At 45.5% G+C, this 13,641-nt stretch overlaps 1 protein-coding gene across 7 annotated transcripts in view; it reads left to right on the top strand.

Annotated features, from left to right (window-relative positions):
* Positions 1-7,230: 7,230 nt before the first annotated feature.
* COL6A3 (collagen type VI alpha 3 chain) overlaps positions 7,231-13,641 on the top strand; it is a 1,265,605-nt gene continuing 1,259,194 nt past the window's right edge. For 4 of the 7 annotated variants that reach the window (XM_033946671.1, XM_033946677.1, XM_033946676.1 and 1 more), the window contains exon 1: positions 7,256-7,465. The gene's annotated coding sequence lies outside the window, so the exon portion shown is untranslated. Of the gene's footprint in view, positions 7,466-13,641 lie in introns of all 7 variants that reach the window. The other 3 variants (XM_033946674.1, XM_033946675.1, XM_033946673.1) reach the window with 2 other exon arrangements.

Below are 13,641 nucleotides of genomic sequence, written 5' to 3' on the forward strand. Positions count from 1 at the left end.
CTTCATTCTCCCCCATCTAGTTTTTTGGTTTTCTGTCTCTGCCTTGTGTCTGCCTCCACTCATTATTTGGCCCAGTACCTCTAACTGGTCTTGCTGGGACTACGGCTTTAGCTCTGACTATGAGGCTTCCTCCCTTCTACAACTGTGCAGTTGAAACATCCTCTGTTTGAACCACCAAGGAGTTCTGTTCCTATGGAGCTCTACACAGTTCATAAGAGAGTTTGAATTATACAGACCCCTGTGGTTGAAATAGCTGATGTTTGTACCCCACAGAACTCTGTAGATGCAAAACTCCATGATTTAAACAGAGCATATTTCATTACTTTTGCCATGAAAGAGCAGAGGCACTCACATTTGCAGCCAGAACATAAGAACATAAGAAGCGCCATCTCCGGATCAGACCTTCGGTCCATCAAGTCCGGCGATCCGCACACGCGGAGGCCCTGCCAGGTATACACCTGGCTTATTTTATAGCCAACCATATCTTTATATGCCTCTCTCAAGGAGATATGCATCTAGTTTGCTTTTGAAGCCTAGGACTGTCGATTCCGCAATAATCTCCCCTAGGAGAGTATTCCAGATGTCAACCACTCTCTGTGCGAAGCAGAACTTCCTGATATTAGTCCTGAACTTGTCCCCCCTTAGCTTCATTTCATGTCCTCTTGTCCGTGTCAAATTGGACAATGTAAATAATCTCTGCTCTATTTTGTCGATTCCTTTCAGTATTTTGAAGGTCTCGATCATATCCCCACGCAGTCTCCTCTTCTCAAGGGAGAACAATCCCAGTGTTTTAAGTCGATCCTCATATTCCAGTTTCTCCATGCCCTTCACCAGTTTAGTTGCTCGTCTCTGCACCCTCTCCAGCAGTTTTATATCCTTCTTTAGGTAGGGAGACCAATGTTGGACGCAGTATTCCAAGTGGGGTCTGACCATTGCCCTATAAAGCGGCATTATAACTTTCTCTGATCTACTCGAGATTCCTTTCTTTATCATGCCCAACATTCTATTTGCCTTCTTTGCCGCTGCCGCGCATTGTGCCGACGGCTTCAGGGTCCTATCTATCAGTACACCCAGATCCCTTTCTTGTTCACTTTTTCCCAGAGTTGCACCTGACATTCTGTACTCGTATTCCTTATTTTTACTGCCTAAATGCATTACCTTGCATTTCTCCATGTTGAACTTCATCTGCCATTTCTCCGCCCATTTTTCTAACCGACACAAATCGCTCTGGAGTTCCTCACTGTCCTCCTGCGATCTGATTGCCCGGCAGAGTTTTGTGTCGTCTGCAAACTTGATGATCTCACTGGATGTTCCGTTTTCCAGGTCATTGATATAAATATTAAAAAGGATCGGCCCAAGTACCGAGCCCTGGGGTACATCACTAGTCACTTTCTCCCAGTCGGAGAACTTCCCATTAATGCCCACTCTCTGCTTCCTGTTATCCAGCCATTTGCCTATCCATCTTTGTATATCTCCCTCTATGCCATGGCTTTGTAGTTTCCTGAGAAGTCTTTCGTGTGGAACTTTGTCAAATGCTTTCTGGAAGTCCAAGTATATTATGTCCACCGGCTTTCCACTATCAATTTGCTTATTTACGGTCTCAAAGAATTGGAGTAAATTCGTCAAACACGATTTCCCTTTCCTGAATCCATGTTGACTGGGTTTCATCAAGTCGTGTGTGTCCAAGTGCAGAACTATGCTATCCTTGATCAGTGATTCAATCATCTTGCCGGGGACAGACGTAAGACTCACAGGTCTATAGTTGCCCGGTTCTCCTCTCGATCCTTTTTTGAAAATTGGCGTGACGTTCGCTTTCCTCCAGTCGTCTGGTATCTGACCAGTTCTGATTGACAGGTTTGCAAGTTTTTGCAATAGCTCTCCGATTTCAACCTTCAATTCCTTCAAGACTCTCGGGTGAATTTCATCCGGTCCAGGGGATTTGTCACTTTTAAGTTTGTCGATCTGGTAGTATATCTGATCTAAGTTCACTTCAACTGTGGTGAGGCTGTCCTCTATTTCTCCTGTAAACAGTTTCTCCGCTTCAGGTATTGTTGAGGTGTCCTCCTTCGTAAAGACGGACGCAAAGAAGGAATTTAGTTTGTCTGCGATTTGTTTATCTTCCTTGATGTACCCTTTTCTTCCCTTGTCGTCCAGGGGTCCCACTGCCTCTTTTGCAGGTTTTTTCCCTTTCACGAATCTAAAGAAGGGCTTGAAGTTTTTGGCCTCCCGGGCTATTTTTTCCTCATAGTCCTGTTTTGCATCCCTCACCGCCTTGTGACATTTCTTCTGTTCATCTTTATGTTTGTTCCAGGCTTCGGTTGTCTTCGTGCATTTCCATTTTTTGAAAGAGTCCTTCTTTTCTTTTATGGCTTCCTTCACCTGTATGGTAAGCCATGCCGGTTCTCCTTTGCCTTTAGTTCTCCGATCTTTGGAAATCCTCGGAATGTAGAGATCTTGTGCTTCTGCAATAGTATTTTTCAATAGGCACCATGCCTGATCTACTGTTTCAAGTTTGTCCACCATCTTCTCGAGTCGTTTTGCTACCATGGCTCTCATGCAATCGTATTTACCCTTTTTAAAGTTTAAGGTGGTGGTTAAGGTTCTGGCATGTTTCCCTTTCCCGATGTCAAGTTTAAAGTTGATTACATTGTGATCACTCGTTCCCAGTGGAACCATGACTTCTACTTCTGTTATCGGTCCGGTGAGACCATTTAGGACCAAGTCCAAGGTGGCGTCGCCTCTTGTCGGCTCTTTTCCCATTTGCTCCAGGAAGCAATCCCCTAGCACCTCCAGGAATTTGGCCTCCTTGCCACAGTTGGAGGCTCCTAGTTTCCAGTCTATTCCTGGGAAATTGAAGTCTCCCAATATAACTACATTGCCTGTCTTGCATACTTGTTTGATTTCCTCCATCATTTCTGAGTCAGTGACCTCCGCCTGTCCTGGGGGACGATAGTAAAGGCCAATTTTTGTATCTGCGCCATTGTGACCAGGAATTTTGATCCAGAGGGACTCCAGCTTCTCTTTCCTGTCTGTTGTAATCATTCCAACAGAATCTATTTCTTCCTTAACATATAGGGCAATACCTCCACCTTTCTGCCCTTCTCGATCCCTTCTATATAGTTTGTATCCCTGCAGTACTGTGTCCCATTTGTTTTCTTCATTCCACCATGTTTCTGTTATGCCAATGATATCCATGTTCTCATGTCTTGCTATCGTCTCTAGTTCTCCCATTTTGTTTCCTAGACTTCTAGCATTTGTATACATACATCTAAGTTCCCTTCGTGTTACATTTTTGGACCTTCTACTCTTGGCTGTCCTTACAGTTTCATTTACGGTATCCTTTACTGCTCCTGTGTTATCTCCCATGATTGCTGTGTGGTCATCCCCTCCTGTGTCTGAGTTGTCCCTTCCTGCTTGTTCTCCTTTGTTGGCTGTGAGGTCGACCTCTCTTGTGTATGAGTAGTAGTCCTTTGTTCCTACGTCGGGGCATCCTGTTGTCCGTGCCATCGACCGGTGGTCGACTGTCGGCTTTCCCCTGTCCTTCAGTTTAAAGCCTTCTCTATTGCTTTCTTCATGTTGCCTGCCAAAACTCTTGCTCCTTCCTTGTTGAGGTGTAGTCCATCCCTTCTGTAGTACTTGCTTTTTCCCCAGAACGCCGTCCAGTTGCGCACGAAGTCGAAGCCTTCGTCTTCGCACCATCGTCTCATCCAGGCGTTGATCACTTGCAATTCCCCTTGTCTCTTTCCATCTGCTCTTGGTACAGGGAGGATTTCAGAGAAGGCCACCTTCACCTCCCTGATCTTCAGTTGTCTTCCGAGTGAGCGGAGCTGGCCCTTCATCTCTTCCCTGTCATACTTCCGCCCGCTCACATCATTTGTTCCCACGTGGATAAGCACAGCGGTGTCCACTCCCCGTGCGCCATCTATGATCCTGGAGATCCTGTTGGTCACATCCTTTACTCTTGCTCCAGGCAGACAGGTGACGACTCAGTCCTCTCTTCCTCCTGCGGTGTGGCTGTCCACGTGTCGTATAATGGAGTCGCCTACGATGATCCCCATCTTCTTTATTCGGGAGTTCCTTGGGGGGTGTAGGTCCACGTCCTTGGAGTAGGGCCAGTCATCTTCCTCCAATGGTACTCTTGAAATTGTTTCCTGTTCTTTGGGTGGGGGGACATCTTCCTGTGCTCTCACTATTCCTCCTGGTGTGTGGTTGTCTCCTACCTCGTCTTCGTTGTAGATCCAGCCAGAACAGTTAGAAGCAGTGTTGCCAGATACTTTTTAATAACCCCACCCAAGTACCTTGAAAAAGCAGCCGAAAAGCAGCCTAATATATGAGGGACTGCTGAAAAGTTCTCAGCCCAAGCAATAAAACTGGAGCAGTCTCCATCGAGGGCTATACACTTAGTCCAGTGAGTTTCCACTTTTTTCATTCAGTACTTTTTTGACAGAATGAAAAGAAGGGGGAGAAGTCTTCCCCAGGCACCATCTTTGTGGAGGCACTGGCACCCATCTTCCACTACTCCCACATGCCACGCACGCACCTTCACCTCCATCGTACCTCTAGATCTTTGCTGGCATGAGCAGCAAATTCAACCTGCTGCTCGTGATATCAGAGGGAAAGTTGACGCAGGCAGCAAGTTGGTGATGCCGCTCACACTGGGAAAGTTAAAGAGGTATGGGAGAAGGAAAGGGGGGCACACATGTGGCAGGGAGGGCAGGGAAGGAGCGGGGTAGTGGAGGGTGGGGGAGGGACGCCACTGCCCCAGGCACCTTTCACCCTCACTACACCACTGAACTTGTTTGACTAAGTGTATAGCCCTCAATGGAGACTGCCCCAACATTGTTGGATGGGCTGAGAATACTGACATTATTTTCCCTAGTGGAAAAGGAAGTACTTAGATCTCTTCTCTGCTGCTTTGCATTGTCTAACAAGGAAAAACACCCATAGTCCCAAAAAAGAAAGACTGAAACCAGACAGATCCAGAATCTACCCAATAATGAGCCTAAATGGAACTCTGGGTAGGGAATCATTTTTAGACTGGTTATTTTATTTTTTCCACTTACTTCGCTTTTGCTGTTTTCTAGAAAATAGAGCTCGGTTCCTAAAATCTGAACCCAGGAAGCATTCATATTACAGGAAGGCTGTTGGCAGCAGATTGGACTTAAGCATTCTGTCTAACTTCTCTCCCTTTCTGTTCCTTCCCTCCCTAAAAACCATGGTCCATCATCTCTCTCCCTCTCCTCTATTTTCAGACCCATTATTTCTTCCCACCCAAAGTCTGGCATATGCACGTCTCTTTGAACTCCCCCTTCCCTCCGTGTACTTCTACACCAGGGCCACCTCTCCCCTGAAGGCCTGTTCCCCCCTTAAAGGTCTGCATCCCACCCCTGAAGGCCTCTCCTCCCCCTTGAAGGCCTGCACACCCCCAAAGGCCTGTCCCCCCCTTGAAGGCCTGTCCCCCTCCCCTTGAAGGCCTGCCTGCCTGTCCCCCCCCTTGAAGGTCTTTCCCCCCCTTGAAGGCCTGTCTCCCCCCTTGAAGGCCTGCCCCCTCCTTGAAGACCTGCCTGCCTGTCCCCCTTGAAGGCCTGCCTTCCTGTCCCCCCTTGAAGGCCTGTCCCCCCCTTGAAGGCCTGCCTGCCTGTCCCCCCCTTGAAGACCTATCCCCCCCTTGAAGGCCTGCTTGCCTTTCCCCCCTTGAAAGCCTGCCTGCCTGTCCCCCTTGAAGGCCTATGCCCGCCCCCTTGAAGGCCTGCCTTCCCGCCCCACCCTGAAGGCCTGATGCCCCGCCCCACCCCAAAGGACTGCTCGTCCCCAAACCCTGAAGGACCGCTCATCCCCCTGGCCTCCCCGCACCACCTACGGTAGAAAAGCAGCCTGCAGCAAGATTGCGATGCCAGCGATCCCTGCGCTGCTTCAGCGCTGCTTCCTCCGCCGCGGACCCTCCCCTCCTCTGATGTCAGAGGAGGGGCGGGACCGCGGTGGAGGAAGCAGCGCTGAAGCAGCGCAGGGATCGCTGGCATCGCGATCCCGCTGCAGGCTGCTTCTCCACTGCAAACGGTGCGAGGGGGGGCCGAGGGGAGAATCCGGACATCAGGGGGGGGGAACCGGACGCCAACGGCTTCAAGGCCTCTCAGGGCTTGCACCCGGGGTGGACCGCCCCCCGTCCCCGCCTTGGTACGCCATTGCTCAGACTGGGAGAAGGCTAGGCTCTGATTATGATTAGCTGTGAGGAGAAGGTGGGCAAGAGCCATCATTGGTGTGATACTCAGTACATGGTCTGCAGCACTAGATGCTGATTTGCTGAATGCCAAGCCATTATGTAGCCCAAATTGCAGCACAAAAATCTAAAAACAGCCCCAAAACACACAACCCGCAGCTACTGAAAATTTCTTGCAACCAGTGTTCCAAAACAGCCCAATTGGGTGAGAATACTGCGGACCTGGCAACTATGGTTATAGGCATTGACTGGTTATGGATGGGATGGCAAACCTTCCACCCTATAGCAATGCCTGTGTTCATTTCAAACAGAAAAAAGTGAGATAAATATTGCAGTGGAAAGGGGATAGAATTTTATATACTGCCTTTCTGGTATTACCATCAAAGTAGTTTACAAATTATATATGTTGAATTATACCTGCTGTACACCACCTTGGGTGAATGAAATTTGGTGTGATTCACTTCAAATTATAACTAATTAACTTGAAATTAGAACATCCCACTTGATATAAGAACGAGTTTCTGACAAAAAAATCTAAGACACCTGATTAATTTATATCCTATGAAAGTCTATAGAAGTACTGCAAAAAGTTTGAACAGCAAATTCCATTTCATATTTTCACTCTCACTCATTTGGTGGAGAAAAAAAAAATCACTTGAAAGGCAAACTTGGAAAAATTGGTTAAGGGTACTGGCAGTGCATAGCTGGTGCCTGAGGCAAACCTTCCACTCTGGAGATCTGTTCCTTTTCTGTTGCAAAGGCAGACAGAAAGAAAAATGCAATCAGACGAGGAACGGTAATTTTTCAAAAGTTCATGTAAATCCTAGTTGAAGAAAGGAGAAGCCTGTGGATAGAAAGGCAATTTTCAAACTGTGACATCATCCATAAATGAAAGCCAGATGTAACAAAGTAATGCAAGCCTGCTTTTAATTTCCAGTCTCTGGATTGGTCAGCAAAGGGGCCTTCACTGGAGCACTGGAGGCAGTCCAGTTCTGAGCTGCATATTCCACCCAAGGCAGTTCAGTACTTCACTACTCCAGGAGTCCCATTGGAAGTAGGACATGCAAGAGGAATTTTTAAATGATTATTATTAATAGCAATATTTTCCCTTCATTCTTAAATTTTTATCTTCTATTTATATTTTCGCTCTGTAGAGAAAAAATAGAAACTGAAACAGAGGGAAATAAAATATGAATAAAAAACCAAACATAAGCAGAAAGTAATACCTGGCATTGAATCTTCTCCTGGGTAAGTGTGTTAATAAATTAATATTAGTTAGGAATTTTCTTCTACTATCATGCTTGTTATCAAAATTATTTCATGTTTATTTGCATTCATTTTTTGTCTGAATCTTAGATTTGAAAAATTTACATAATGGTTAATAATTGCTATTTGTAGAAAAATAAGTAAGTTGTCAAACTCACAGAGTGTTACAGCAGGGTAAAAAAAAACAAACCCAACTACTCATGGATGCATACCAATTAACATGTCAGAGCTCCTAAACTATAAGGTTCAAGAGCTTAATTTTCCGGTGAAGTTCATTAGATAGAATTGTTCTGGAAATGGAAATGTTGCGAATACATGTGAACAACTAATTTTTTTTCTTTGTTAGCACCTATATTCATGTGTGGAAGCTCCAATTTAAGATGCATGAATATGAAAAAGACTGTAAAGAACAATTGTTTGTGAACTTGAAAGATATGACATTAATAACATTTCAGTTGGTTAGCGTGAAGAAATATGCTATTTTTTTTTTAAAAAAAGCTAGACCTACAATAAATAGTTTTTCTTTGGAAATTTTGAAGTTGAAAACAAAAAGGACATTTTTTTTCCTGTCAGATGTCTTGAATGTGCAAAGAGGAAAACAGAGGCAGCCACTTTATGCAACAGAACAGAATGTGTTTTTTTTTCCTTTTAGAAATACTATCTGTGGTTCAAGGGTAAAGCATTTTAATGAAGTACACTGTCTGTCAATGCTCTTTTTTTTTTTTTTTTTTACCAGAGAGGTAAAATGCTTATCCATGTGAACAGATTATGTTCCTCTGCATTAGCACATTGGTACTATTATATTCTTTTTAGTGAATTTTAATTGATGTGGAATGTCTCAGAGAAACACTTATATGTTACTCATGGACATTTCCTAGATTAATACTATGGACATAAACATTTGATTTCTGATTTTGATTCAGAAAATGTAATGTACTTCTTTTACAAAGCTGCGGGAGAGGTTTCTGCTATGGGCCAGTGAGGTATGAGATGCTCATAGAATTCTTGTAAGAGTCAGAGTATCAGGCTCCCACTTAACACACTTCATTTACAGAATACTGCAAGTTACATGCATGTCTGCCACATTTCCCCAGTTATGGCATATCTATGGCTGTTTGTGTGTAAATGTCTGCCATATCGATATCAGATTACACGAATATTCAATAATGGAATCAGATCACCCAGATGCTGTTATAGAATAAGTTCACACCATGCATCCCCGGGGTACCTAAATGGAAGTCCCAGTTTTAGAATTATACCATATGTGTAGGAATGTAGTTATGTTATAGCAGGAACAGAGTTGCAATATATGCACATACTTTATAAAATATGAAGGTACAAACACAAAGTACTTGTATACATTTATATCTTCTTTGCAGAAGATATAAATTTGTGCATGAGTACTGGTTTGCTATTGGGGTTAGTTCAGGGAATTTATTTTATAAAGGTACATAGGTACCTATGCATGTTGTTAAAGACATCATAAAATAGGTAGGGTGGGTTTTTTATTTCTGTGGTTTTTTTTTTGTTATTTTGGCACAGGCACTATTCTTATGGGGGGGGTTTACTTTCTTAAGTAACAAAAGATACTTAACTACTTTGTCTCCCTAAATAAACCTCTTTTCTTCTTCCAGTAATTTCCTTTTGGTTTCTGTGTCAAAGAACTCCCCCCTACCCTACCCCACCTCTAACCTCAGCACAAAAGATTTTTAATGAGTACAGTAAAACCTTGGATTGCAAGTAACTTGGTTTGCAAGTGTTTTGCAAGACAAGCAAAACATTTTATTAAATTTTAACTTGATATACAAGCAATGTCTTGCAATACAAGTACATACAGTATATACACATCACAACTGAACCGATGGTTCTTCTTTCGCTGATGCTGCAGGAGTTTAGTGACTGTTCTAAATGAGCAAAGTCTTGCAATACAAGTATGTATTGTATTTTGTATTAAAGTTTTTGGGTTGTGGAATAAATCGTCTGAGTTTCCATTATTTCCTATGAGGAAATTTGCTTTGATATGCGAGTGCTTTGGATTACAAGCATGCTTCTGGAACAAATTATGCTCGCAAACCAAGGTTTTATTGTATTTTATTTTTCTCTTTATTAACCAGGGTTACATAGTAACATAGTAACATAGTAGATGATGGCAGATAAAGATCCAGTATGCCCAACCTGATACAATTTAAATTTTTCCTTTTTAAATTTTTTTTTTTCTTTTAGCTATTTCTGGGCAAGAATCTAAAGCTCTACCTGGTACTGTGCTTGGGCTCCAACTGCTGGAGTCTCCATCAAAGCTCACTCCAACCATCCACACCCTCCCAGCCATTGAAGCCCTCCCCGGCCCATCCTCAACCAAAAGGCCATATACAGACATGTGGAGGGGCATAATAAAAAAAATGTCTAAGTCCCCTTTTGGCCTAAGGCCTTAAACTTTGAAAGTAGAAGCAGGGAAAATGTCCATTATAAAAAAAAAAGTCCAAAAGGAGGTTTTTTAAAAATAATGGCCTGCCTCTACATTGAGCTGTTTAAATGCCCAGACCACCACTACGTCTACACTAATAACATATAATCAACCAAAAACAGTCTAAGTCCCAAACACTCAACACAAGAGCTTTTTTTTTTTTTTTTAATAAATCTTTATTCATTTTTAAACTTATAACAAGAGCTTTTAGGCGAAAGAGGAGCCAGTCCTTCGCCTAAAACTGGATTCTGTAACCGGTGTCTGTCAAAAACAACACCAGTTACAGAATCCCCCCCCCCCCTACAACGATCGGGCCAGGAGAGAGCCCAAGCACTCCTGGCCCTGCCGAGTACGATCGGGGCAACAGGGAGCCCAAGCCCTCTTGCCTCGCAGCACCCCGAACTTCCCCAACTCGATGGGGCAAGAGTAAGCCTAAGCCCTCTTGCCCAATGGCACCCCGAACTTCCCCCAACTCGATGGGGCAAGAGGGAGCTCAAGCCCTTTTGCCCCGTGAGCCCCCAAACCCCCGACTACGATCAGGGCAAGAGGGAACCCAAGCCCTCTTGCCCTGGCGATCCTGGAACCCTCCCCCCACCAATAACGATTGAGCCAGGAGGGAGCCCAAACCCTCCTGGCCACGTGACCCCCCCACAAGATCGGGTAGGATGGAGCCCAACCCCTCCTGCCCAGGTGAACCACCTACCCCCCCACTAAAATACGGGCAGGAGGGACCCCAGGCCCTCCTGCCCTCGACGCACCCATGCTCCCCCCCAAACCCCCGATCGGTCCCACGCTGACCCACGAGACCCCCCCTGCTGACACCTTGATTCCCCCCACCCCCAATCCCCCCATACCTTCACATTGTTGGCCGGATGGATGGGTGCCTAGCCCATCTGTCCGGCAGGCCAGCCATCGCGGGAATGGCTGGCCCTAGGGCCTGATTGGCCCAGGTGGCTCAAACCCTGCCCACAGGTGGGGCCTGAGGCATCTGGGCCAACCGGAATAGGCCCAGTAGCCTTAGGCCCCTCCTGTGGGTGGGGCCTTAGGCACATGGGTCCCTGGTTCACCTGGGCAGGAAGGGTTGGGCTCCCTCCTGCCCAATCTTGGGGGGGGGAGAGTCGCGTGGTCAGGAAGGCTTGGGCTCCCTCTTGCCCCAATTGTAGTCAGGGAAGGTTGGGGTGCTGTGGGGCAAGAGGGCTTGGGCTCCCTTTTGCCCCATCGAGTTGCGGAAGGTCGTGGTACTGCGGGGCAAGAGGGCTTGGGCTCCCTCTTGCCCCAATTGTATTCGGTGGGGCCAGGAGAGCTTGGGCTCTCTCCTGGCCTGATCAGGTGGGGGGAGGGGGATGGATCGCTGCAGGTTATCTCTCCTGCTGCTTTAGCGATCCCAAGTGCCACGTTTGGTGGCACTTGGTGGTATCACTATTGAGGTAGGGGAGATGAGGCATCTCTCCTGCTCTGATGGTTGCGGTGGGGGGATGGGTAGGTTGCCGGGCCGCTGAGCTGATCGTGCCCTTTTTTGGCACTTATACCTGTTTTGACTTGGTCTAAGTCAAACCGTATAAGTGCCGACTAGGCAACCTGTCAAAACGTTTGGTTATACATGCTATACGCTAAGGTCTAGGTCAGCCCACCTCCCACCCACCTTCCGCCCTTTCCACTCCTCTAAAAACGCCTCTTTTTGCTCTATGCGTTTAGAGGCAGGGGAAAGGCCTAAACTGGTTTTAGATACATCTAAAACCAGCTTTGATTATGGGTACTTGGACGATCAGGCTTTTTGATCGTCTAAGTACCCATTTAGGCCACTTTTTAGACATTTTTTTTTATTATTATGAGCCCCATACCAAGCAAGTCTGCCCAGTACTGCCCTTAGTTCTTCAATATTTACTGTTATTTTCTGATTCTAGATCTTCTGTGTTCATCCCATGCTTCTTTGAACTCCGTCACCGTTTTCCTCTCCACTACTTCTCTCGGGAGCATATTCCAGGGATCCACCACCCTCTCCGTAAAGTAGAATTTCCTAACATTGCCTTTGAATCTACCACCCCTCAACCTCAAATTATGTCCTCTGGTTTTACCATTTTTCTTTCTCTGGAAAAGATTTTGTTCTACGTTAATACCTTTCAAGTATTTAAAAGTCTGAATCATATCTCCCCTATCCCTCCTTTCTTCTAGGGTATACATATTCAGGGCTTCCAGTCTCTCCTCATACGTCTTCTGGTGCAAACCTCCTATCATTTTCGTCGCCCTCCTCTGGACCGCTTCAAGTCTTCTTACGTCCTTCGCCAGATACGGTCTCCAAAACTGAACACAATACTCCAAGTGGGGCCTCACCAATGACTTGTACAGGGGCATCAACACCTTCTTCCTTCTATTGGCTGTGCTTCTTTTTATACAGCCCAGCATCCTTCTGGCAGCAGCCACTGCCTTGTCACACTGTTTTTTCACCTTTAGATCTTCAGACACTATCACCCCAAGGTCCCTCTCCCTGTCCGTGCATATCAGCATCTCCCCTCCCAGCATATACAGTTCCTTCCGATTATTAATCCCCAAATGCATTACTCTGCATTTCTTTGCATTCAATTTTAGTTCCCAGATAATAGACCATTCCTCTATCTTTTGCAGATCCTTTTTCATATTTTCTTTATTCCTTGTTTGCATGCCTATACAGCCTTCCACTGGGCTTTTCTTCCTAAATGCCTCTCTTTCTCTCTCTCTCTAGGGTTTAAGTTGCCCCTCCAAAACAGCTGCTTTTCTATATCTCTTCCTTCTCTGTGTTCAGGCAGTTCCTATTAAAAAGCTGACTCTCTGTCTTGCAAGTCTTCCCTTTTCTTCTAGTGCACTCCTGCCATATTCATGTAACTGCTTCTATTCTGACTTCCCTTTCCCCATTCAGGTAATATTTTTTTTAAAAGACTAACTGCTATCATTTCTCCTCTTCTTCCCTATGAAGTCAGCTTCATGTTTTCCAGGGTTTCCTCTGCTTCCCTGTGCACACAGCTATACTTCCTTTCTATCCCCTCAAGGAAACACTATACCGCTTATCGTTTCTCCTTTTTATATACATAGTAACATAGTAAATTATGGCAGATAAAGACCCGAATGGTCCATCTAGTCTGCCCAACAGTACTCCCTCTTTAAATTACTGATTTAACTTAAATTGTCCTTTTTCCTAGATAATTTCTGGGCCAGAAACCCAGAGCTCTGCCTGGTACTGTAATTATGTTCCATCTACTGAAGTCTCCGTCAAAGCTCACTCCAGCCCATCCTCAGCCAAATGCCCATATATGGGCCATAGACCATGCAAGTCTGCCCAGTACTGTCCTTAGTTCTTCAATATATACTATATTTATCTATCTATCTATCTATACGTATGTGTGTATGTGTACACCGTATTTTTCGTACTATAAGACACACCTGACCATAAGACGCATCTAAGTTTAGAGGAGGAAAACAAGAAAAATATTCTGAGCCAAATGGTGAACTAATATAGTTCATAAAATATACCAGGCTCTGCACCCAGCCCCCCTCACTCCATGCCAGGTTCTGTACCCAACCCCACATACTCTGCCAGGCTCTATACCTTGTCCCACCACCCTGCCAGGCTCTGTACCCTGTCCCACCACCCTGCCATGTACCCTGCCCCTCCTCTGATGGTCTAGTGGTAGTCCAGGACAAGAGGGATCCATCCTAGCCA

Source organism: Geotrypetes seraphini, chromosome 5 (genome assembly GCF_902459505.1).
Source record: "Geotrypetes seraphini chromosome 5, aGeoSer1.1, whole genome shotgun sequence".
Taxonomy (NCBI): Eukaryota; Metazoa; Chordata; class Amphibia; order Gymnophiona; family Dermophiidae; genus Geotrypetes; species Geotrypetes seraphini.